The 26,635-nt window shown below is 41.6% G+C and overlaps 1 protein-coding gene across 2 annotated transcripts in view; it reads right to left on the bottom strand.

Annotated features, from left to right (window-relative positions):
- Window positions 1–1,452: 1,452 nt before the first annotated feature.
- The window catches only part of NECTIN3 (nectin cell adhesion molecule 3), a 187,793-nt gene continuing 162,610 nt past the window's right edge, over window positions 1,453–26,635 (bottom strand). For both annotated transcript variants that reach the window (XM_082394720.1, XM_082394721.1), the window contains exon 10: window positions 1,453–9,483. The gene's annotated coding sequence lies outside the window, so the exon portion shown is untranslated. The remainder of the gene's footprint in view (window positions 9,484–26,635) is intronic.

The raw sequence follows: 26,635 nt of genomic DNA, 5'->3' as shown, positions 1-26,635 counted from the left end.
TGAAGCTGAAAAAAAGGAAAACAAAGAACCAGTCTCTAAAACATTCCAATATTCATATTACAAAGGTCCTCGAGATGCAGAAAATTAAGAAAGCCTCTTTAGGCATTATAGTTCAAATATATTATTCAACCAGAACATTAGAGCTAACAATTTTGTCAATTATACCTCAATAAAGCTGAAAAAAAATTATTGCCAAAGCCAATGTCATGAAGCTTCCCTCTGTTTTGTCCTAGGTATTTCATAGCTTTAGGTCTTACATATAGGTCTTCAATTCATTTTGAGTTAATTTTCTTATATAGTATAAAGTGTCCAATTTCCTTCTTTTTTCACATGGCTATCCAGTTTTTCCAGCACCATTTGTTCCTTTCCCCATTGTGCAGTCTAAGAACCCTTGTTGAAGATCATGCATGTGCAGGGGGGTGGTTATTTCTGGGCTCTCTGTTCTGTTTCATTTGTTTATATGTATGTCTCTATGCCAGCACCATACTGTTTTGATTACTATAGCTTTGTAATATGTTTTAAAAGCAGGATATGTGAAACCTCCAACTTTGTTCTTTTTCAAGATTGTTTTGGCTATTTGGGGTCCCTTGAGATTCCATATGAATTTCTGCAAAAAATACCATTGAGATTTTGATAGGAATTGCATTGAATCTATAGACTGCTTTGGGTAGTATATACTTTTTAACAGTATCATGTCTTCTAATCCATGAGCAAGGGATGCCTTTCCATTTATTTGTGTCTTTAATTTCTTTCAACAATATGTTACACTTTTTAATGCACAAGTCTTTTACCTTAGTTAAATTTATTCATAAGCCTTTTTAAAATGTTATTGTAAATGTGATTGTTTTCTTAATTTCTTTTCTATTGTTCATTGTTAGTATATAGAAATGCACCTGATTCTTCTATGTTGATTTTGTATCCTGCAACTTTGCTGAATTTGTTTATTAACTCTAACAGTTTTTTGGTGGAATTTTTAGGGTTTTCTATGAACAAGAGTATGTCATCTGCAAACAGAGATAATTTAACTTCTTCCTGTCCGATTTGGATGCCTCTTATTTATTCTTCTAGTCTAATTGCTCTGGTTAGGACTGCCTGTACTATGTTAAATAAGGCAGTGAGAGTGAGCATTCTTGCCTTGTTCCTAATCTTAGAGGAAAAGCTTTCAGTTTTTCCCCACTGGATATGATGTTAACTGTGGGCTCATCATATATGGCCTTTATTATACTGAGGTAGTTTCCTTCTAGTCCTAGTTAAGTGTTTTTATCATGAAAGGGTATTGAATTTTGTCAAATGCTTTTCCTGCATCCACTGAAACGATCATGTGGGTCTTATCCTTCATTTTGCTAATGTGGTATATCACACTGATAGATTTTTGTATGTTGAAGCATTCTTGCATTCCAGGAATAAATCCCCCTTTTCATGGTGTATAATCTTTTTTTTTTAATATTTACTTATTTATTTATTTGGCTGCACCATGGCTTAGTTGCAGCATTCAGGATCTTCATTGCTGCATGTGGGATATTCATTGTGGCGTGTGGGATCTTCAGTTGCACCATATGAACTCTTAGTTGTGGCATGTGGGAATCTAGTTCCCTGGCCAGGGCTTGAACCCGGGCCCCCTGCACTGGGAGCGTGGAGTCTTAGCCACTGGACCACCAGGGAAGTCCCATGGTGTATAATCTTTTTAATGTGCTGTTGAATTTGGTTTGCTATTAGTTTGTTGAGGATTTTTGCATTAATATTCATCAAGGATATTCGTCTGTATCTTCATTTTCTTGTAGTATCTTTGGCTTTGGTATCAGGGTCAGGGTAATGCTGGCTTCATAAAATGAGTTTGGAAGTGGTCCCTCTCTTCTAATATTTTGGAGAATTTAAGGAGGATTGATATTAATTCTTCTTTAAATGTTTGGCAGAATTCTCCAGTGAAGCTATCTGATGCTGGGCTTTTCTTTGTTGGGAGGTTTTTGATTACTTAACTCATAATCCTTACTGGTTATAGTTCTGTTCATAATTTTTATTTCTTTGTGAATCATTCTGGAAGGTTATAAATTTCTGGGAATTTATCCATTTCTTCTAAGTTATCTACTTTATTGGCATATCATTGTTCTAGTTTCCCCCTATGACATCAATTATAACGACTACTCTTTCATTTCTGATTGTAGTTATTTAGTCTTCTCTCTTTTTTACATACTCTAGCTAGGAGTTTGTCAATTTTACTGATCTTTTCAAAAAACCAACTTCTAGTTTTGTTAATTTTTTCTATTGTTTTTCTACTATTTGATTTACTTACACCCTAATCTTTATTATATCCCTCCTTCTACTAACTTTAGGTTTAGTTCTTCTTCTAATTCCTTGAGATATAAAATTAGGTTGTTTATTTGAGAACTTTCTTCTCTTTTAATGGATGTACTTTCCACTGTCAATGATCTCTTTTTACTGCTTTCACTTTATCCCATAAGTTTTGATGTGTGTTTTCATTTTCGTTTGTCTCAAGATATTTTCAAACTTCCCTTGTGATTTCTTCTTTGACCAATTTGTTGTTTAAGAGTATGTTGTTTAATTCCCCCATAATTGTGAATTTTCCAGTTCTTCTTCTTCTATTGAATTCTAGTTTCATTCTACTGTGGTCAGAAAAAATGCCTGGTATGACGTATTATGACTTTTAAAAGCCAGTCCCCAAAAGTTATATAGGGCATGATTCCATTTATATAGCATTCTTGAAATGACAAAATTATATAAATGGAGAACAGATTAGTAGTTGCCAGGAGTTAGAGATGGGGGTGAGAAGGAAGTGAGTGTGCCTGTAAGAGGGTAACAGGAGGGATCCTTGTAATGGAACTGCTTTGTATCTTGACTGTATCAATATCAATATCCTGGTTATTGTATTGTACTATAGTTTGCAAGATGTCATTGGGGAAATTGGGTAAATGGTATATAGGATCTTCTCTGTTTTATGTCTTACAATTGCATGTGAATCTACCATTACTTCAAAATTAAAGGTTTAATTTTAAAAATCTCTAGAGAGGCAAATATAGCAGTTGAGTTGAGAGTCAAGTATAGAATACAGAGTTTGTTGTCAGACAGAACAAGTTTCCAGTCCCAATTCCATCATTAGTAGTTGTTTGATTTTGGCCGAGGTCTTAACCTCCCTGAACCAGAAATCCCTTGTCTTTTGAATGGGGTTAGTAATAGCACCTATCCCATAGGGATATGCAAGGATTCAATGAATTAAGGTATAGGAAGTCTTATCCCCAAGCCAGGCACATGGTAACTCCAAAGATGCCATTCCTAATTATTACTTCACATTTTCTCTTTCTCAATACAGTCCACAGTTGGTGAGCATCATTTTAGGAACAGAGGAGAAATAACAAGATATAAAAATAGGAAGACTTTTTTTTTTACATTGAAGCTGAGCAAAGACTTAGTGTGAATATCTCAAATGCGTAAATTATAATGAGACACAAATGCAGTTATAATTAAACTAAGCAATTTTATGAACTAGAAACAAAGTCACTGCCCAGGTTTATGCATCTCCTTTTTCTTTTTTTATGAAACAGAGAACCAATTAAACAGCCTGAGTAGAAGTTTGAATTAGTATTAAACAGAGGCACAAAAGTAATAAAGATAATTCCTTGCTAGTTTCCCAAATTGCTAACAATAATAACTAAAATCAATTAAAGTTTTCCTAAGATGAACTTTTCCTTGGAAAAGAATTTCTGCGATGTTCACACTTTTATGAATTCAATTGCCCAGGTTTTTGTGCTTTCTTCCTTTAAGGAGTATGCTTTTCAAAATCAGGGGAGGCTGTAAGAGCATGTAGACCCTCTCTTTTACGGAATAGTGGTGGATGGAGATAACAAAGACAACTGAAGTCCCTTGAAAAAAATGTAAATTTGTCTTAGCAACTATTTTTATCTTCTTCCCTAACAAGCAGCTAACCATCAACCATATGGACTGAACAGCATTTGCATGTTTATTTTGACCTGATCACCAATTGCTAAAAAGGGAGGAAAAGAAACACTCTAGGTCAGGATGAAATTTAAACAGTCTGTAGAGTTGAGGATACCATGCAGCCTTTGCACTTTAAATCATCATGGATTCAAGACTTCACAGGGACTTCCCTGGTGGCGCAGTGGTTAAGAATCCGCCTGCCAATGCAGGGGACACGGGTTCAATCCCTGGTCCGGGAAGATCCCACATGCCACAGAGCAACTAAGCCTGTGCACCACAACTACTGAGCCTGCGTTCTAGAGCCTGCAAGCCACAACTACTGAAGCCCATGCGCTCTAGGGCCCATGTGCCGCAACTACTGAGCCTACGTGCTGCAACTACTGAAGCCCGTGCACCTACAGCCCATGCTCCACAACAGAAAAAGCCACTGCAATGAGAAGCCCGCGCACCGCAACAAAGAGTAGCCCCCACTCGCCACAACTAGAGAAAGCCCACGGGCAGGAATGAAGACCCAATGCAGCCAAAAATAAGTAAATTAATAAATAATAAATAAAATTTATTTTAAAAAAAGACTTCATAGGAGACAAAAATTAAATTTTAAAATAGAGAACAAAAGAACCCAGCAGAACATGGAGAATATGATTTTCCTAATGAGGTTTTACTATTGGTGAGGATGACTCTATTACCCTGGTGAAATGAACAGAACACACACACTGAAATCAGACAAACTTTAGTCAAAACCCAAGCTCTCGAATAGCCAAAGCAATCTTGAGAAAGAAAAACAGAGCTGGAGGAATCAGGCTCCCTGACTTCAGACTATACTACAAAGCTACAGTAATCAAGACAGTATGGTACTGGCACAAAAACAGAAATATAGATCAATGGAACAGGACAGAAAGCCCAGAGGTAAACCCACGCACCTATGGTCGCCTTATCTTTGATAAAGGAGGCAAGAATATACAATGGAGAAAAGACAGCCTCTTCAATAAGTGGTGCTGGGAAAACTGGACAGCTACATGTAAAAGAATGAAATTAGAACACTCCCTAACACCACACACAAAAATAAACTCAAAATGGATTAAAGACCTAAATGTAAGGCCAGACACTATCAAACTCTTAGAGGAAAACATAGGCAGAACACTCCATGACATAAATCACAGCAAGATCCTCCCACCTCCTAGAGAAATGAAAATAAAAACAAAAATAAACAAATGGGACCTAATGAAACTTGAAAGCTTTTGCACAGCAAAGGAAACCATAAACAAGACGAGAAGACAACCCTCAGAATGGGAGAAAATATTTGCAAATGAAGCAACTGACAAAGGATTAATCTCCAAAATTTACAAGCAGCTCATGCAGCTCAATATCAAAAAAGCAAACAACCCAATCCAAAAATGGGCAGAAGACCTAAATAGACATTTCTCCAAAGAAGATATACAGATTACCAACAAACACATGAAAGAATGCTCAACATCATTAATCATTAGAGAAATGCAAATCAAAACTACAATGAGATATCATCTCACACCAGTCAGAATGGCCATCATCAAAAAATCTACAAACAATAAATGCTGGAGAGGGTGTGGAGAAAAGGGAACCCTCTTGCACTGTTGGTGGGAATGTAAATGGATACAGCCACTATGGAGAACAGTATGGAGGTTCCTTAAAAAACTAAAAATAGAACTACCATATGACCCAGCAATCCCTCTACTGGGCATATACCCTGAGAAAACCATAATGCAAAAAGAGTCATGTACCAGAATGTTCATTGCAGCTCTATTTACAATAGCCAGGACATGGAAGCAACCTAAGTGTCCATCAACAGATGAATGGATAAAGAAGATGTAGCACATATATAGAATGGAATATTACTCAGCCATAAAAAGAAACGAAATTGAGTTATTTGTAGTGAGGTGGATGGACCTAGAGTCTGTCATACAGAGTGAAGTAAGTCAGAAAGAGAAAAATAAATACAGTATGCTAACACATATGTATGGAACCTAAAAAAAAAAAAATGGTCATGAAGAACCTAGGGGCAAGATGGGAATAAAGACACAGATCTACTAGAGAATGGACTTGAGGATACGGGGAGGGGGAAGGGTAAGCTGGGACAAAGTGAGAGAGTGGCATGGACATATATACACTACCAAACGTAAAATAGATAGCTAGTGGGAAGCAGCCACATAGCACAGGGAGATCAGCTCGGTGCTTTGCGACCACCTAGAGGGGTGGGATAGGGAGGGTGGGAGGGAGGGAGACGCAAGAGGGAAGAGATATGGGGACATACGTATATGTATAACTGATTCACTTTGTCATAAAGCAGAAACTAACACACCATTGTAAAGCAATTATACTCCAATAAACATGTTTCAAAAAATAAAAAAAAATTAAAAAACCAAGCTCTACCAATTACTTGCTGTGTGACTTTAGACAAGTTATTGGTTTGGCCAAAAATTTCGTTTGGATTTTTCCGTTAGATTTTACGGAAAAAATGAATGAACTTTTTGGCCAACCCAATACTAACCTCTTCAAGCTGCAGGTTTTTCATCTGTAGAACTGGGGTTAAAGTAGCTGTCTTGCTGGTGGCCCTGGAACCAAGTTAGAGCATGTGGATGACATGCCCACCTCAGTGCCTGGCTCACAACAGGAGCTGAGGATAGTGTTAGATCCCTTCCCTCTTTGCTCTTGTATCTTTTGTTTCTTTTGTTATTGTGGCTTACTGTTGGGTTCAAGTTACTCCCCACTACTGATTATGAAACTGTTCCTTAAGGACCAAACCCTGACTTTTCATGGCAACACTGAAGGAAAATGTGATGCCTGTCAAGTCTGGATATTCCATTTCCAGCTTACTACTGACAAGTAAATCCTTCTGAATCAATTGCAATCCACACATGCTAAATAAAGTTCACATAACATTCATTCTTTGGAATATTAAAAAGGAAAGAGAAATAGATAAAGGGAATAGGGGTTGGAGAAGAGTTTAACTCCACTGATAGGAGGCACTTTATAGATCCATGGGTTCATTCCCATAATCTTGCTAAGTGAGTGGTCTCTCCCATCACCTGAAGTGAAGGCCCCTGACTCATGCAGAGGAGCTTGAAGGTCTGCCTCTAACCCAGTTTCAGCGACCAAAAAATCAGAAAATTGATAAAGTGGTTGTCTCCTTGAAAGAGCGAAGTTAGGTGGGTCTCTCATGGGCCAAGAAGCAGGAATCTGGGTTTAAGCCAAGGTTGAAGTCTCCTTTGATTACTTATCCATTATGCTTTCACTTCCTTATGCCTTAACTTTTTCCTAATTGAATAGAAGCAATGTACCATTGTAGGATGTATTCTGACATGAAAAAATGTTAATAATAATGTGCATGAATTAGTACACGGTCAGAAAACTCTGATCCTTTTGTATGTCTCTGGTTATCCATCCTGGCATGTATGATACGTTGTTACAATAATGGCCCTAATGAATGACGTTTTCCTGCGTCTACTTCTCTTTGCAGTGTGGCTTGCCACTCCTCCTCTCAAGTAGAATCTATGTCCCCATCATTTGAATGTTAGCTGGGTTTGTGACTTTCTTGGACCAATAGAACGTGGTAAAGTGAGTGTGTGACTTCCAAGGCTAAGCCTGAAGATGCCTTGCAGCTTGTGCAGGGGCCCCATCAAGAGCCAACACCAACCATCAGACAAGCAAATGAGGTCATCTAGGAATGGCCTGGCCCCAAGCTCATCAACTAACTCTCTGAGAACACGTGAATGAGTCCAGCCAATAATAGAGGAGCAAAAGGATTTCCCAGCTGAGTCTAGTCCTGTCACACTATGATTTATAGTAAGAAATTTGGTCTTGCCTCATGTTTCTGGTAGAGCTCCTAAAACCCTTGGAATTTCCTAAGTGATGAGAGTAACAAAGGTGTCTTTTGTTATGTTAATGAAGTTACGCTGGAACTGCACCTAAGGATGGAGGCTGGTTGTCAGGAGAACCAACCATGTTGGTTAGAGGATTAGGACTTTCAGTCCCACCCTCCTGACTTCCCAGGAGGGAAGAAGGGCTGGAGGTTGCATCAACTGCCAATGGCCAATGATTTAATCAAATATGCTTGTGTAATGAAGCCCCCATAAAAAACCTAAAAGAATGGGGTTTAGAGAGCTTCCAGGTTGGTGAACGTGTGAAGATGTAGGGAGAATGGTCCACTGGAGAAAGCACGGAAGCTCCGCGCCCCTTCCCCATACCTTGCCCTAAGCATCTCTTCCAGCTGACTGTTCCTGAGCTATATCCTTTTATAGTAAACTGGTGATCTAGTAAATGTTTCTCTGAAATCTGTGCACTCTAGCAAATCAGCAAACCCAAGGAGGGGGTCATTGGAACCTTCAACCTATAGCTGGCCCATCAGGAGCACAGGTGACAACCTGGACGTGTGACTGGCGTCTGAAGGGGGGCTGCAGCTTTATAGAACTGAGCCCTTACCATGCAGCACATGACGCTATCTCCAGGTAGACAGTGTCAGAATTGAGTTGGCATGCAGGACACCGAGCTGGTGTCAGAGAATTGCTTGGTGGTGTGGGGAAAAATCCCACACACTGTAAATGGGTGCGGAATCATAAGCCCAAATCTCCAATGCACAGCATTGTGATCACATACACAGTTATAGTTTTAAGCTACTAATTTCTGGCTTGGTTTTTTACTCAGTAATAGATAACTGACACACTAGGTGAAAGGACCTAGTGTGGCAAATTTTTGATACAAAATAAAAGTGAAGCACAGAAAACCAATCACCCCCACCTCCCATTTTTGTTACATCCAGTTGCCTTCTTTTTCCCTTCTTTTTTTTCCCTTGGTAGTTCTGCAACTTTTAAGATGACTAATCACCCTTTTTGTGCGATGCCTCCTGGATTTTCTTCACTACTTTCCTCCCCCCACCCTCGACCTCACAGTCTCCTCCTTCTCCACCACCTTTGCCAGCTTCTTTCCCTCTAGATTCTCAGCATCCCAGTTCTTGACTCTGCTATTCTCTCCCCGTCTCACTCCCTTGATGAGCTCACTCACTCGTGTGGGTTTCCCCTGACAATTATCTCCTCTATTCTGAAGTCAAACAAGTGTTTATCTATTGCCTGATCTCTGCACATCATTGATTTTCAATAAGCACCTGTCAGTTGCTTTTCATATGGTTTCATATGGAAAATAAAATACACACATTGACTGTGGATCTCAGAATTATGTTGGACAAAACTGAAAACATCTGAAAGTCTCTTAACTGGTTCTGATTTCAAGAGATTTCCCACTTGACTGTGAAAGTCTGCATATTAAATTCAGGTCCAAATATTTCCCATCCAAAATGAGGAAGCCAAAAAAAAAAAAAAAAAAGCCAGTAGGAGTACAACTCTTATTGTCAACCCAAAGACACAAGATGAATGAACGACTCAAGTATTAAATACTCACATGTCACTGTGGCTTCAATACCTTTTTGCAATCCTCACTTAAGCATTCAAAGAGGCTTCTGCCAGTTCCAAATAGGAATGCACATGTAGCTCTGGGCTTCAAAGACTGAAATAAAACAATAATTTCAATTTTACAAGTCCTCAGAGTGAAAACAACTGAGATGTAGCCTTTTTCTGGATGTTGTGTGTTTCAATCCCTGCAGGCCAATTAAGTTCTTTCAAAGCCCCAGCAAGGGCTTGAAGGTTAATTAAAATGTGTGATTTAGGGAAAAGGGGAAAAACCAAACTGAGGATGGTATATAGGCACATACTCCACCAGCTGCCTTGGAAGGAACATTTAATTAACCAGCAGTGAGGCGCAGCACCTGCTTTGCCCCCATCTCTGCACAGATACCGCGGCTGCAGAGGCCAAGGTCTCAGTAGGTGATGTTTGCAAAGACAGCGAATGGAATGTCTCTCCATTCCCCACTCCCACTCTGTCCTCTCCTCTTAGACAGGGATCCTGCTTTTTAGTGTCTTTATTATCATACTGGGCTGACTTTCTCCCACAAATAGTAGATCCTTCCACACTGACCCTCCTCCAAAGCCCCACAGAGAAATTTTTCTCATCTCTCCTATTCCCCTTCCACACACAACTTGCCCATCTATTTTCTGCTTTTCAGAGTAGCAGCTACTTGGTTAATTAGTTAATGGCCTGTTACTATGTTAATCTCTGAAAACACCTACATTTAACTGAAGGGCCCATAGGGCTTGAAAGCCCATCAATGGAAAGGGGTGGCCAGCCTCGGAGAAAGCCCCAATGATGCCTGCCTCCTGGTATGCACACCTGTATGTGATCCCCTCCCACATTTTACCAGGGCTGGTCTGGGTGATCAATATCATATATCAGAAGTAATACTGTGTCACTTCCAAGAGCAGGTTATTAAAAAAAAAACTTCCATCTTAGGTTTTCTCTCTTTTTCTCTCTTGTATTACTTCCTGTAGCGGAAACCACAGGGTAGGAGCCCTGTGGAGAGACCTTCGTAGTGAGGAAGTGAAGAGGCCAGTTAGTAAGCTTGGAAGTGGTTCCCTCAGCCCCAGTGAAGCCTCAGAGACTGCAGACTTTATTGATGGCTTGGCTGTGACTTCACGAGAGATTCTGATCTAGAACCACCCAGTTAAGTTGCTCCCAGATTCCTAACCTACAGAAACTGTGACATAAATATATTGTTGCTTTAAGCCACTACATTTTGGGGTAATTTGTTATGCAGCAGTAGAGAGCTGATACAGAAAGTCTGGATCTTTCCCAAACTTTTCCCACTGAGCAGCACACAGAGGTGACTTGCTGAAGTAGAGTGAGCTGAGCACCATTTTCTGGGTGTTTCTAGGAAGAAAAGAGGAGAGCAGACACTTCCAGAAAAGCGTCACATGGGGAGGGGAGGGTGGGAACAAGAGGAGTGTTGCTGGGCAGAGTCAGCAGGTGCTGGAGAAGGAAACAGGTGACTGCTCAGGAGTCCAGGTTTTCTCCCTCGTCAGGTTAGGCTTTGAAGCCTCCTCTGTCCCACCATTTCTCATTTCCTCAGGCCTCAGCCACTGTGAGGCTGGTGAAAAGCAGGTCTCAGGACATGAACCAGGACCCTCTGAGGTTCATGGCAGACGACTGGGGCCAGAACCAGGACCCAGCGAAGAGGTCTAGGACTGGCAGGGACATCAGTTACTTTGGATGCCAGACTGAGGATTCCTTCAATACTGAGACTGAGGTCAAGGTAAGCACAAACCAGCTGCTCCTGGAGGGTATGGGCTCAGCTGCAGACTGGCTACACGCTGCTCTCCGGCAGCCCGCCTGTCTCCCATGATCCCTGCCAAGGTGTGTGTCTCCTTTCTTTACGGTTTCCTTTGAGGTGATGATACACATCTTGTTCCTTTTGCATGAAATGAGCTTTAGTGGGATGATTGCCCAGTTGTTAGGAGAAAGGACCTGGGGCGTGTGAGAGAGGAAGATGGCAATCTTGTTCGGTGGACCAGCTTGCAGAATCACATGGGCATTTACTAAAATGCGGATTGCTCAGTCCTATTCATGCATTCATTCATTTAATATATAGTTGTCAAAAGGTTTCAGGCATTGGTATAGGTGCAAGGATACAGAAGTAAATGAGTCAGATATCCCTGCGTGAATGAAGCTTACATCAGAGATTCTGATTCAGAACTGACTCTTCCTTCTGTGGCTCCAAGGTGCAGACAGGCTGATCAACCACTGGCCTAATCCAACCTTACACCCAACAAGGTGACTGTCTTCTTTTCAATACTCACTTTTTTATTATGCAATATCTGATACTTACTAAAGAATATAACATACATGTTATAGAATATAATAAGAGAATGAGTGCTTGTGAACCCACTACTGACTTATATCCTAGAACATCACTCAAACTGTCCCATCCACCCTTGCTTTCACCTCTCTCCTTCTCCTGCTTCCACCAGAGTCCTTCACCTCCTCGGTTAAGTTTATTCCTAAGTATTTTATTCTTTTTGATAATTATAAATGGTATTATTTCCTTAATTTCCTTTTTGGAAATAATGAGCTCATTATTAGCGTATAGAAAGGCAACTGATCTTTTTAATGTTGATTTTGTAACCTGCAGGTTTACTGAATTTGTTGATTATTTCTAACAGTTTAGGACCATTCACTGTGACCAAATGCAATTTATCTCTAGGATGCAAGGACTGTTCAACATATACAAATTAATGTGATACACCACATTAACAGAAAAAAGGATAAAAACCACAGGATCACCTCGATAGATACAGAAAAAGCATTTGACAAAATTCAACACCAGTTCATGATAAAACTCTCAACAAACTAGGTATAGAAGGAACTTACCTCAACACAATAAAGGCCACATATGAAAAGCCCACAGCTAACATCTTGCTGAAAACCGAAAGCTTTTCCATTAAGATCAGGAACAAGATAAGGATACCCACTCTCACTACTTCTATTCAGCATAATACAGGAAGTCCTAGCCACAGCAATCAGTCAAGAAAAAGAAATAAAAAGGGTTCAAATTGGTAAAGAAGTTATCTCCATTTACAGATGACATGATCTTATATGTAGATAACTTTAGACTACACACACACACACACACAAATGTATTAGAACTAATAAATGAATTTAGTAAGGTTTTAGGATACAAAATTAACATGCAAAAATCAGTTGCATTTCTATGATGTTCAAGTATGATAGATTAGTGGCAGTGGATTACTCTGATTAGTGGAAGATGTCTTTGGACTGAATCTCAGATAAAGAAAAGTTGCCTCCTACCTGTGGTATTTTGTAATTGGTATTGGGTGCAGGTCTTATCTTTTGGGGAGAGGTGCATTGTACAGTAGAAAGAGCATGGACTTTGGAGTCAGACAGACCTGAGTTTAAGTTCTCTTCCCATCACTCCACAGTTTCTGACTTTGTGAAAGCTATTTTCCCTCAACGAGCCTTTGTTTCTCGTCTGTAAAATGAGATTATTAATATTTACTTCACAGACTTATTGTCAGAATGAGATATATGATGTATATGAATATAGAATGCCTAAAATTTAGTAGAGTTTCATAAAATTTGGCTGTGAAAGGTGGCAATAGGAGAATAAGTATAAACAGTAAAAGCAAAAGCATTTATCAAGCACCCAAACCTTATGTAAGAATTCTTCCCTCTGAATGCCCAGACTTTTCAGCCACTCCTCCTTCCTCAAATTTCTCAGAAGCTCTAAACAGAGGAGAGAGTGTGAGCATGTCAGTGTAGAAAGGGGAAAATATCTACTCCCCATGGTGTTCTTAAACTTGGCCAAACCCACAGAAGCTTCCATGTGTTTTTGACTGAGAAGCAATAGAGTTGGAAAAGCATGTTTTGCCACCAGATCCCTCTAGCTGCAGATGTATTCTCTGCAGCTTACTTGTGGTGTTAGGTGAGTAATTCCTATGAGCCTTGGTTTACTCATCTATAAAATGGGAATTATGTCCAGCTCGTTAGCTTATTGTAAGTAAGACAGTATACATAAATCTCCATACACAGTCCCTGGAATCTAGAAAATGCTCACCAAATACTGATGTTCTCTCTTTCTGTTCTCCCATCTGAATCATTCAGAGCAACTCTAATAACTCCTAGAGATTTAGAAAGAACTCCAGGGTTTATTGCATGATTCAAGAAAAAGGTTATATTATAACCTTTCTGGATGTACAATCACTTCTCAAGAAAGAGGAAATCATTTGTATGCCCTAATTTTTATGTTATTTTTGCTCCACCTCCAGATAATACTTAAAATACACAGGATTCAAATAAATTTATGAATTATCCAAAGCACAGATGAAGCCTATATGAATGTTTAACTGTTACTTATAGACCAAGGACTAGCTCTATGAAAAAGATTTAGAGATGAAAGGGAACTTAGAGCACATGCAGGCTAAGTGCACACTCCACATGGGAATCCCATCCAGACCACCTTTTAGAGACAGAACAGTACTGGAATACCTGGATTCGAATCCCAGCTCTGCCCCTAATTATCTGTGTGACCTTGGGCAACAAACTCTCTGAGCCTCATCTCCTCATCTCTAAAATGGGAATAATTATAGGACCTGACTCTTAGGGTTGTTGTGAGAATTAATGTATCTGTATCTAGAGTGAAAAAATGAGGTACAAAACAGTTTGTATAATCTGTTCACCGTAAAAAATGCAATAATTTTGTGCACTCATATGTATGTACACACAGAACATCTCTGGAAGATTCATTAGAAACTGGTATCGTTGGTTCCTTCTGGGGAGAACAGCTTGGCATTAGGGATGGAAGGGACACATGCTTTTCATTATATCCTCTATCTTTTCAATTTTGTAAAGAAAGCTTGTATTATAATATATATATATATATATAATATACATATGTATCAACAGTATCTATTTATCCTAGTGCCTGGTAATCAGTAAATGTAAGTGGTCACTGTCATTTTCAAGTGGCCATTGAGCTCTAGCTTGACACTTCAGGAAACTCAGCCCCTTACAAGGCAGACCTTCCACTATTTGACAGCACTGGTCCTGTCTTCTGGGACAGAATAAAGCAAGGCTACTCTATCCAGAGAGGCAGACCTCCCAATACTGAGGCAGCTAGAGCCATGCTCTGCACTGTGCCTCCTGTCACGAAGCGTTTCCAGACCCTCCATTCCCTGGATGACCTCCTCTAACTGCTCCCAGTTTGTCAGCGATCTTTCTGGAGTGTGTCATGCAGAATTAACTCAGTACTCCAGATGTGGCTGGTAAAATGGGACTAAGATTTCCATTAACAAAGAGTAACTCTGTACCTTTACCAAGACAGAATCACATTGTGTTGGGGGTTTTTGTCTCTTCGTTTTTGTTTTGTTGTAATATTATAAGGTCAAGTTTATTTGGTACTAAATATAGGTCTTTATCTCTTGGATTTTATCTTATGAGTATGATGCCAGTGTTCTAGCTGTTCTATCCTACTAATAGCACTTTGAATTCTTTCTATTTTTCCCACTTTTGTGTCAGCTACAAAGCTACAAACCAACAAGAAGCTTTCATCCAAGTCATGTGGAAAAGGGCATTTTCTTAAATTGCTGTTAGTAAGTGAGTAGCACTACTCCATCTCAGTGCGTAAGGAAACAAGGGTAGTGGGCATATTTTGGACATATCCATGGATGGTGTGGCCTGGAGGGACGCAATCTCTGCAAGGAGACAAAAGCCGCTGATCACAGAAAAATCAATCGATCAATCGATCATTAAGGAGAGGCCCAGGAGAAGAAATACCCAGGCTAAAATTCACACTGAACAAGAAATGACCAATATTAGATACTCTCTGAGAAAATGGGGTTTTTTTGGAGAAAAGTGAATGGATTCCTAAACAGGGTAGAAAAAAGTTGTCCAAAAGAGGAAGCATTCAATGGAAACTTCAATTAGTTCACAGTTCAGTGAGCTTTCCTAATAAAAGCAGATTCTCTTTCCTAGACACTCTAGAGGAAAAGGCTTTTTTATCTTGTATATGAAGACTTTCAGACCACATGATTTATACCTTCCACAAATGCAAATAACTATTAGATACAAAGGACACAGATTTCTTAACTTGAAGAATTTGCTTTAGAATTAAGAAGAGTGAATGAAAACATGTAAAGAGAACACAGTAATATTAAACAGCAACAAGAAGCCATGGGAAAAAATAAAAGGAAAGTGGGAAGGAAACCAAAACATTATTGAGAGCCTATTGTGTGCTAACTGCTTTCCATACATGATCTCTTTCATTCCTTCCCAAGATTCTTTAGTGTAAATAACCCACTTTTTGTAGATGAGAGAGGTAATTTTCTCAAGGCTTATAGGTAATAAGAAGCCAAATATGACTCGAACCAGGTTTGCCTGACTCTAAATCCTATACTCCCTCAATGCAACACATTGCCTCCTTGGGTTGCAGTCTATTTGGGGAGAGTAGATATATACAAACTGAAGAAATCAAATTATGCCAGCTATCACTGAACTGATAATTGACAATATTGATAACTTTTATAGCACAGATTAGAAATTGTTTTGAAGTTCAAAAGCAAAGAAAACCAAAGAAATCTAGAGATGTCAGAGAAGGTGGCTTCACAGAAAGCTTGACCATGTGTTGACCCTTACAAGATGGGTATAGAACTTGACTCGTTGTGGGGAGAGGGTAAGGAAAACAGAAGCCATCGTAGGAAGATAGAACCATTTCTTAAGAAAATTTGTTAAGACCTAGTGTGGTGCATGATATGGAGTGTGAAGAATATAGAAGAAAAAATGACAACTCCAAAGTGTAATGGTGGTCCCACTGACAAGGGTCAAAAGAAAGTAAGGGGGGGACTTCCCTGGTGGTGCAGTGGTTAAAACCCCATGCTCCCAATGCAGGGGGCCTGGGTTCCATCCCTGGTCAGGGAACTAGATCCCACATGCATGCCACAACTAAGAGTTCGCATGCCACAACAAAGGAGCCTGTGAGCTGCAACTAAGGAATCCACGAGCTGCAACAAAGGAGCCCACATGCCGCAACTAAGACCTGGCACAAATAAATAAATAAATACTTGAAAAAAAGGAAAGTAAGGGGAAAAGATGCTTTTAGGTGAAAGATGATAAATTCTTTTTAGAATTGTTGAACCTAAGATGACAGTAACTTACACAAACTAAAATCTCAGTAGAGGAAACAAACTAAAACTAGTGAGAAAACTGGGCTTGAAATATATATCTGAAGGGTACTTCACCATTGAGGTAATAATTGAATTTAAAGGTATTATTAATGAAGAGAAGAGCATAGTACAAGAAATAAGAGTATTGCTGAAAATCCATAGTTACATAATTAGAGGACCCAGTGAAAGGTCACTGGAAACCTTGTAAGAGTCTCAGAGTAGTGTAGAGTCACAAAAGCCAGAGTGAGAGATGGTCTCAGGTGTGATACCCTGAATGGCTGGCTTCAATTCCCTGCATCCAACCTTTGCCATGGGCTCATTAGAGATGAATGTACTTTTCTGCCCTAGACTTTGGGTTTACCTATATGACCTGTTCTGACCGACAGCGTGTGGGAACGTGTGACAAGGTGGCAGCTCCAAGCCTAGGCTCTAAGAAGCTTTCCATGTTTCCACTCAGCTTCTTGTGTCTCTGCCATTACCGTGAGAAGAACATGCCCCAGCTTGCTCACTGATCATGGGAAGAGGATGGGAGAAATGTGGGGAAGAGCCTCCTTGGCTGACCTTAGTGTACGGCAGAGCTACCCCAGCAGCCACAGCCTGAAGCAAGAGCCACCAGCCAAATCCATCCTCTATCAGCCAAATCCCTAACAACCTGCAAAATGTGTGAGCAATAATGTCTGATGGTTATTTTACATCGAGTTTGGGGTTGGTTTGTTACGCAGCTACGGCTAAGCATCAGGATAGCTGACTTGAGCAAATATGTCAAAGATGATATAGAGAAAACAGTACTGAATTTGGAAACAGGGTAGCCCATAGAGATGTTTAAGAATAAATGATGATGTAGTTTGTAGTATTTGTTTGACAATGAAACACAGTCCCATTAGACTGTAAGGAGAATATAAGCTGGCAGTGTATGAAAACTAGGCTTTTGAGAGGGGCAGGGAGTTGGAATTCAAACATACCATCGGGGTGGGCTCTGAACATATTGCTAGCTGAACACATATTGTTGTTGCAGGCTGGACTACCTGATGATAGAGCCTTTTTCATCAGCTATCTTGAATAAAATGTGTCTGTGCTTCTGAATCAGTGCTGTTGGTACAGAATTCTTTAGAAATGCAGAATTATTATTTAAGAGCATATGGTCTGAAATGGCTCTAAAGAAATATGATGGACAGTGAAAATGTGTGTCTCTCAAAAATAAATAAATAAATAAGTGATGATGTTATAGGCAAACTGCAAGTGCAAAAACTAGATTTCAAGGAATAAAGAACAGTGGGAAGAGTTAGGAAATGCACTTGTAAGCAGAAATCACTTAGATGAGAAGCCTTGAGGTTAAAATATAGAGGATAACTATTAGCAGGATATTCAAAGATCGTATCCCAATCAAAGTGGCTTGTGCGTTATCTGGAAGCACAGGGAAGGAGTCTGTGGCGTGCGGGTGGAGGGGATAGGGAGGCTGGTGTTTGTGGAGCAGGAGAGCCTCGATGTGGAGGGAAGGGTCCCCAGACATCAAGAGAGGAATGGTGTACAGCACAGAGCATAAAATAAGTGATTCTGCAATCTCCAAGGGGACATAATAAAGGAACTGAAGTCAGTTCCTGAATCAACAGGCCACAGATGGAAGGAGCATTTTCTCGGTGAAATCCTCAGATTGTGTTGCTAGCAATGATGGGGGTGTGAAAGAGTATTACATACTTGCCTGTGAAATTTGTTTTCCTTACAGTGAATAGGATTCTGAAAAGTCAAACATCTAACGAAGAGATGCATCCAAAGAGCTCTACAGTTTTTGTGGTGAGAGAAAGAATTTGACACCCTCCATAAAATTCAAGACCATGGCTTTGAGTGTCTTAGGGTACTTCTCAGTGACCAATCATGATGTCCAATGGGGAAGTGGAAGTTCTTGGGGTCACTAGGAGAGGAGGGAAGCACGTTGTCTCCTGGAAGAGAAGTATGATGCACTGATGCTCCGAGCTGTTACTGGACCACTCCAGCCTAACGAGAGTGCCACTATCTTCATGTTCCTATGACCCAGGAGGACACGAGATTTCCTTTCACTGGCCTGACTTCACAATCTCCAGCCAACTATATGACCGTATCTGTCTGAAGGCCTTTCAACATTACGTAATAGGACTATGAAACAGGCCTGAGAGCAATTCATAGATGATGCTGGTTCTGTTTTTGAACACTGGTTTGCAGGATGTTTCCCCAAACTGGCTGAGACCAATGTCTCCAAGCCGTCTGAGCAAAATGGAAGAGGAGCCGTTGTCCGAAGATCTATTCGCGGCAGGGCTGCTGCTGACTCACCAGGAGAGGCCACGAGCGCCACAGCAATCATGCCATCACCGGCAAGCTGTTCTGCCTCATTTCTGCTCTAATGGGGAACTCAGGACAATACTTCCTCTGCCTGCTCTGACCTCCGCGGAGTATTATCAAGGCTTCCCTCTGGCTCAGCACTCCCTGCTGCCCTCCCGCCTCAGCCTGTGTCTGGAGGGTCAGGGAAACATTGAGACGTGGATGCTTGGGGCCACTGGCCCACTGGCTGCAGGCACATCTGCAAGCAAGTGAAGCCGAGGTTATTCCCAGAGCACCTGTCAGGTGGGGGGGTACACCTGAGAGAAAGGGATAGTGCAGGAGGCTGGAGGGAAGAGTTTCTTGGGTTTTCCAGTGAAGGAAAAACAAACGCACTGCACTCCGAGGAGAAGGGAATCCAGTGGCTGGCACGCTCCCAGACACTCATTCCAGAGGCACATTTGGAAATGCAACGTGGGACAAGGAAGAAGCCTGTAGGGTGGATCTAGTGACATTAGCCAGGATACCCACTAGCTACTCTAGGTTCAGATTTTAAAATTTGCTGTTGCAGTATGTCAGGCGGTTTATGATTGGCAGGAATTCCCTAATCAATGAATGCACAGTCCGCACTGGATATTGTTGTTGAAAAGCACACCCTTCCAACCTTTCTAAGCTCTCCTCTGTACTGCGGGGATGAGAAGCTCAAAACCCACCGTTCCCAGGCTCCCTTGCCAGTAGACCCAGTTAGATTCAGCCAGTGAGAAGCATTTGCTTGAGACTTTGAGGCAGAAGAGAAGAAGAGCCAGTTATGCTCTAAGTGGCAGCTGCAGACCAGGATGTGGGTATGTATCAGCAGATGACAGACATGGCAAGGATTTCACGTGAGGCTATCAGGCCTCCTCCCAAGAGCCATCCACTCTTCCATGTGGAAGTCAGCTAAAGCCACAGTGATGGCTTCTCGTAAGCCTGTTCTTCCTGGTTTCTAGACAGAAATCTTGCTTCCCTTTACCCTCCGCTTCCAACCTAAGGCCTTCCAATTATGCTGACTCCAGTACCATTTATTCAACCTTTTCCTACTTCAGATACCTGGGGTAGCTTCTGTTTTACTGACCAAACCCTGACTGATACACAATCTATATGCTTCTGATTAAAGAATGTTTGCAAATATTGACATCTCTGGGTCCTTGACCCAAACTAAGCCCCAGCAAGCCACACCCTCATCTGAGTAATAAAAGTATAGAATGAGATGGGAAACTGCTGGATAGTTTCCAGCATGTATTGCGTTCATACTAAAGAGAAAACAAAGAAAACTTCACATCATATGCCATCAGGGTAATCCAAATTAAAACAATAAGAAGATACTACTACACCTATTAGAACGGACAAAATCCAGAATCCTGACGATGACCAAATTCTGGCAAGAACGTGGAGCAACAGGAACTCTCATTCACTGCTGATGGGAATGCAAAATGGTACAGCCACTTTGGAAGACAGTTTGTTCATTTCTTACAAAACCAAACATACACGATCCAGCGATCACACTCTTTAGTACTTACCCAAAGGAGTTGAAAACTTACGTCCACACCAAAATCTGCATATAGATGTTTATAGCAGCTTTATTCATAATTGCCAAAACTTGGAAACAACCAAGATGCTGTACAGTAGGTGAAAGGATAAATAAACTATGGCATATCCAGACAATGAAATATTATTTGGCATTAAAAAGAAATGAGATATCAAGGCAGAAAAAGACACGAAGGAACCTTAAATGCCTATTACTAAGTGAAGGAAGCTAATCTGAAAATAATAATCTGTATGATTCCAACTATATGAGATCTGGAAAAAGCAAAACTACAGAGATGGTAAAAAGATCAATGGATTGCCAGGGGTTGTAGGGAAGGAGGGGTGAATAGGCAGAGCAGAGATTTTTAGGGCAGTGAAAATATTCTGTATGATACTATAATGGTGGATACACATCTGTGTATATTTTTTCAAACGCATAGAATATACAGCACCAAGAGTGAAACCTAAGATAAATTCCAGACTTTGGATAGTAATGATGTATCAATGTAGGTTTATCAGTTGCAAAATGTGCTACTCTGGTGAGGGATGTAGATGATGGGGAAGGCTCTGTATGTGTAGGGACAGGGGGGTAAATGGAAATCTCAGAACCTCTGTTCAGTATTGTTGTGAACCTAAAACTGCTCTAAAAAATAAAGTATATTAAAACATAAAGCATGAGAAAACACAGACACAGCATTCTATTCTCGAAAGCCACCTGCACTATACTTCCCACTGGCCAACTACTCCTCAGATATAATCTACTGGCTTCTTGGCTTTGGTTTGCAAACACCAGTTTTTGCCATCCTAACAACCTGGGTTATAAAATGATTATGAGCTCTACACCAAGCTCTTATCGGAATTTTCTGCAAATTGCAAAATAAAGGCTTAGTTCCCCAGATGGCTACACGATAATGTTGGATTTAAGGAGAGGCAAGAGGCTAAAAAATAATAACTTAATGCTAAGAGAGAAAGTTGTACGTAATTTGGCTGAAATGGTTTCCCCGGGAAGAATGCCCACTTGTCTCACGGAGGGGGCTCCAGCACAACGAGAACATGAGAGTTCCCGTAGCTGCACTCCAGATCCACCACGCTGAGGAAGACATCAAGACAGAGGCACTCTGCTCCAAGGAGCGCACCTCAGGTCTTAAGGGCTGCACACAGATACTGCTCTAAGACAGCCTCGTCCAAGCCCAAGCCTCCAGCACAAAAACAAGCCCCTGAGACAAGCAGCTGAAAGCCAAAGGAGATGGCAAGGAAATGATAAGAAGGGGAGAGGAAGGGACGGGAGAGGAAAGGGGAAAAAAAAGGAAAGGGAAAGGAGAATCAGACTGTCTCAGGTAATACTCAGGGGCTGTGAGAAAGAAAAATTCCCAACAAAACACTGGGAAACAAAGGAGAGAAAATATCTGAGTTCCGTTAACTGAACTTAACTAGAACTAACCCAAGAGGAATTCCAGGCTGACTTCAGAAACATTTTTAACTAAAAGGATGAAAGAGGTTATTACAGCTTCTATTTGCTGTCTGGTTCAACCAAAACTTTTCCCCAGTAAGCTTCTCACCTAAAGCCTCATTTAGGAAAATATCATATAGTCATTTTTTAAAAAAAAAGAAAACTTTTAGCTCTATGTAGACATGAAAATTGTACAGCAGAATTCAAAGGGCTGTTAACACACAAACAACCCAAATTTTGAAAAGGCGCTCCTGGCTCTAACAGATCACCTGGTCAAGCTCCTCCTGCCCACCCCCAAATACACATGCACGCACAATGCACACCACACCCCTCTCACTCCTCCCACGGCTCTGGGCATCACATATTTGAAATCCATACACAAGCTTGTTGCCCTCGGCTACTTCAGTGCCTGACACAGGTTGAATGGGTGTGTTCAGCACCGGGGCAGTCTTGGCCTCAGTTACTGTGTTCGTGGCATGATTTGAGAAGCACTGAAAGCCCCCTGTGCAGAAGTGTGGTTTCTGCTCATCTTCTAGAGATTCTTGCTTTTCAAAGCAGGAGCATGGACCACGGCATCAGCATCACCTGCGAGCTCATTATGAATAAAGAACCTCAGGTCCCACCCTCAGACCTACTGAACCAGAATATGCATTTTAACAAGACCTGCGCGTGTTCTGTCTGCAAATGAAATTTGAGAAGCACTGCTCCACAGGGTTCCACATTTTAAGCTGTGCAGAGTCAATCACTGACTAAAGGTACTGCTCTCTTAAGTGTTCTAACTGGAAAGAGGGCTGTGGGACTTCTTTTACTCTTCACTGTGATATCAACTTACTGTGGACTTCAGGCAAGTCCAAGAGATGTAAAGGCAAGCTGCATAGGTGACTTTACATTTTCTAGTAGCCACGTTAAAAAGTAAAAAGAAACAGGTGGAAATAATTTTAACACTATATTTTATTTAACCCAACATAGACAAAATATAATTATGTCGACATGTAGTCAATATAACAACTTATCAAAGAGATGTTCTACATTTTCTTTCCTACTCTGTCCTTGAAACTCAGTGTGTATTTTACATTTACATCTCAATCTGGGCTGCCACGTTTCAAGTGATTGATGGCCACCTGTGGTGAGTGGCTTCAGTGTTGCCCTATGTACCTCACAGGATGGGTGCATATGGCTAGATAATTTCTGTGAACACACCTTATAAGCTCTAAATGCTGTCATCCAGATGGAACGCATAGGTTCAAAGACCACTTGAGTCTGTCATGTATTATGCCAACTATCACGGGTTCTATTGCCCAGTAGTACTTTCCTCCAAGACACTGAGCTGTGATCAGGACACGCTGCCACGTGTAGTTGTATTTGTCACCACAGTTGTGGTCTCATGGAATGAACACAGAATGCAGAGTCAGGACACACAGGGTTGAGTTTTTCACCCGTATCTTAGCTGTGTGACTTCGGGCAAGTCCAGGTTCACTTTTCAGCCTCAGTTTCCTTTACTGTAGAAATAATATCTCTTCTATGTATACAACGAATAATTGTGAAGACAAATGAAGATAGTATGTGGGAGTAAACTATAACATATTATAAAATGCTGGATATTGTCATTCTTGTATTTACCAAATGTAGCATGCCCGCACATAGTTGTTGATCAGGTACTAGGAACACAGATGATTATAGATCTTTCAAATTTTGAAATAAACTTCCTATTCATTGCCTCCTCTAGGAGAGAGCAACTTTTAAGGTTTGGTGGGCTGGGCTGTGCTCAGATGCGATGTTTACAAATGCCCCTCTGCCGGAGCATGTGCCCCTGTGTGGACTGTTTCTGCAGCGGGTAAAGGATCGCGAAGGCAAGTTCAGATTAGAGCGATGTTAAGAACATGTATTTGGGGTCAGAAAGAGCCAGGTGAGAATGCTGGGCCTGCTACTCGCTCTCTGAGTTATTTTCCATTTTGAACCCCGGTTTCCCCATCTGTGAAATAAACTATTGCCTAGAACTGTTGTGAGGCTTCCAAGAGAAGACGCAGTCAAATACTCAGCACTGTAGCTGGCCCACAGTCTACCCCCATTAATCCACAACTGTTTCTATCATTATCTCAGCATAGCAGACGCCTGACACATCATCCTGGGAGAGGGAGGAGCTTCGGTGAAGTTCCAAAGTAGCCTGGCCAGTCATCTTGTTCGAGGGGTTTTGAGTGGACGCTGCTGGCAGGTTTGCTGAGCAGGGACAGGCCCTCAGCTGGCACTCAGCTTGGTAACTTCAAGACATTTAGTCACATCCCACTGGACAGACTCACTATTTCTAAAGAGCCAGAGAAGCAGCTCACAAGACTGATGGCCCCTGCCAGTTCAGCCGGCTCCCACGGGGCCACCCTCAGAGCGTTTGGCTTCCCAGGGAGAACCTTTCTGCTAGATCGACTTGCGCAGATTGAGTCCTGCCTCACGAGTTCTCATCCCCGACAGGCACTCAATGAGTTTATGACAGCCAGGGTCATTATTCTGGCTGGATATCTGTAAGAAGTTCTATCAGCCCAAAGGATCTCAAATTACTTTCTATAGCTCTCCTCTTGTGAGAAGCCTTTTCTAGGAGTGACAAAATCCCTGGGTGACAGTGGGAGCACCAGAGGGGATGGCACAGGGCCAGAGCAGTGACATCTAGCAGGTGTTTATAGTTATAACTAACTGTGCCTTCGATGACAGAAGGCTAGAGGACCAACTGTCCTGGTTTATCGGAGACTCGGGGGTTGCCTTGGTTGCAGAACGTTTGCCAGATTATTGAGACGTCTAGACAAAAGGTCTCCTCCTCGGGCCAATAGGGTAGAGCAGCGATTCTCAAAATTTAACGCACACGGAGTCGCCTGGGGATCTTGATAAAACGCAGATTCTGATTCAGAAGGTCTGAGGTGGGACCTAAGATTCTTCATGTCTAAGAAGCTCCCAGGTGATGCTGACGTTGTCAATTCATGGACCACATTTTGACCAGCATTAGCAGACCGATAGGAGGCTTGGAAAGGCTTGGCTTGGCGTCCTGGCCATACCTCTCCTCAAATGTTATTCTTTGAACTCCACTTTCCTCATATGCTCGAACCAGATAGCCCCTGCAGATAAAACTCACTGTCGAGGCTACTCATAATTCTGTGTTTCTGATCCCTAATCTTCAGTCTCCCTATGCAGCCTCTACCCCTTACCGCCTCTTACCCCTCCCTATTTATGCCAGTGTTCACACCCTCCAGCAGGGGGCACACAATCATACTGAACGAATGCCAGCTTCCTCTCCCCACTCCTCACACCTTCAGCAGTGGTGATTCCAAGTCAGCACCTGTAAAATGCCCCTCCTCCTCAACCTCACCCACTTCACCCATTTCCAACGTAAATGTGGATGACTTGGGTCTGAGTGTGCCTAAGGACATTTAGCCATAAACATTCCCCTCCTACATACAGTCTATTCTAGTTGTAGGTTTCCCCACTATGGTAGGCAGAAATCTAAGATGGTAGAAAGGATTCCTGCCCCCTGGTGTATGTACACCCGTACACCTTCTCCCAGTAATTCAATCAAATGCTAATCTAGGTGCTGCTATGAAAGGATTTTGCAGATGTAATTAATTCCCTAATCAGTTGACTCTAAGATAGGGAGATTACCCTTAACCGGCCTGACTTAATCAGATGAACCCTTAAAAGAGACTGGGCCCTTCTTGATGTGAGAGATTAGAACTATGGGAGGGATCTGATGTGAAGAAGATTCTCCATTGCTGGCTTTGAAGACAGAGGGTGCCATGTGGCAGGGAACTGCAGCGGACTCTAGAAACTGAGAGTGGGTGATAGTCAGCAAGGAAATAAAGACCTCAGTCCTCCAACTGCAAGGAACAAAATGTGGCCAGCCACCTGAATGAGCTCGTGATCGGATTCTTCCCCAGAGCCTCCAAATCAGAACCTGGACCAGTCAGCACCTTGATTTTAGCTTGTGAGACCATGAGCAGAGAATCCAGTTAATCTATGCCTGGACTTGTGACCCACAGAAATTATAGGTGATAAATGGCATTGTTTTAAGCCACCAAATTTGTGGTAATTTGTTTTGCAGCAATGGAAAATGAACACACTAATACACCCTCTCAGATTACCAAAACAGGAGAGCAAACGACCACCAGTCCATTTGGCTGGACTTTCCCTTGTATGATTTCCCCCAGGAATCAAAGCACACTGGGTCAAAGTATGAGTGAAATGATATGCACACAGCATCCAAAAGAAATGCTTACTAAAGTTGAGAACCATGATTCCTCTCTGATCTCACCTCTTACCATTATTTTCCGCACTTCCCCTATTCTAGCCATACAGGCCTCTTTGCTTTTCCTCAAATACGTCAAGCGTGTCTCTGCCTCAGGACCTTTGCACATGATGATCCTTCTGCCTACATCACTCTTCTCCAGATGGCTGCATGACTCCCTTCCTCATGTGCTGCAGGTCTCCACTCACATGCCTCCTTATCACTCACATTTATGATGTGCATGATTCGTCCCATATATGGTCAGGCCTTCCCTGACACTATTTATTTTATTTATTTATTTTTGGCTGTGTTGGGTCTTCATTACTGCACGCAGGCTTTCTCTAGTTGCGGCGAGTGGGGGCTACTCTTCGCTGCGGTGCATGGGCTTCTCATTGCGGTGGCTTCTCTTGTTGTGGAGCACAGGCTCTAGGCACGTGGGCTTCAGTAGTTGTGGCACGTGATCTCAGTAGTTGTGGCTCGTGGGCTCTAAAGAGCAGGCTCAGTAGTTGTGGCGCACGGGCTTAGTTG

Source organism: Balaenoptera borealis (genome assembly GCF_965194805.1).
Source record: "Balaenoptera borealis genome assembly, chromosome: 5".
Classification (NCBI taxonomy): Eukaryota; Metazoa; Chordata; class Mammalia; order Artiodactyla; family Balaenopteridae; genus Balaenoptera; species Balaenoptera borealis.
This window is presented reverse-complemented; position numbering and strand designations above follow the sequence as displayed.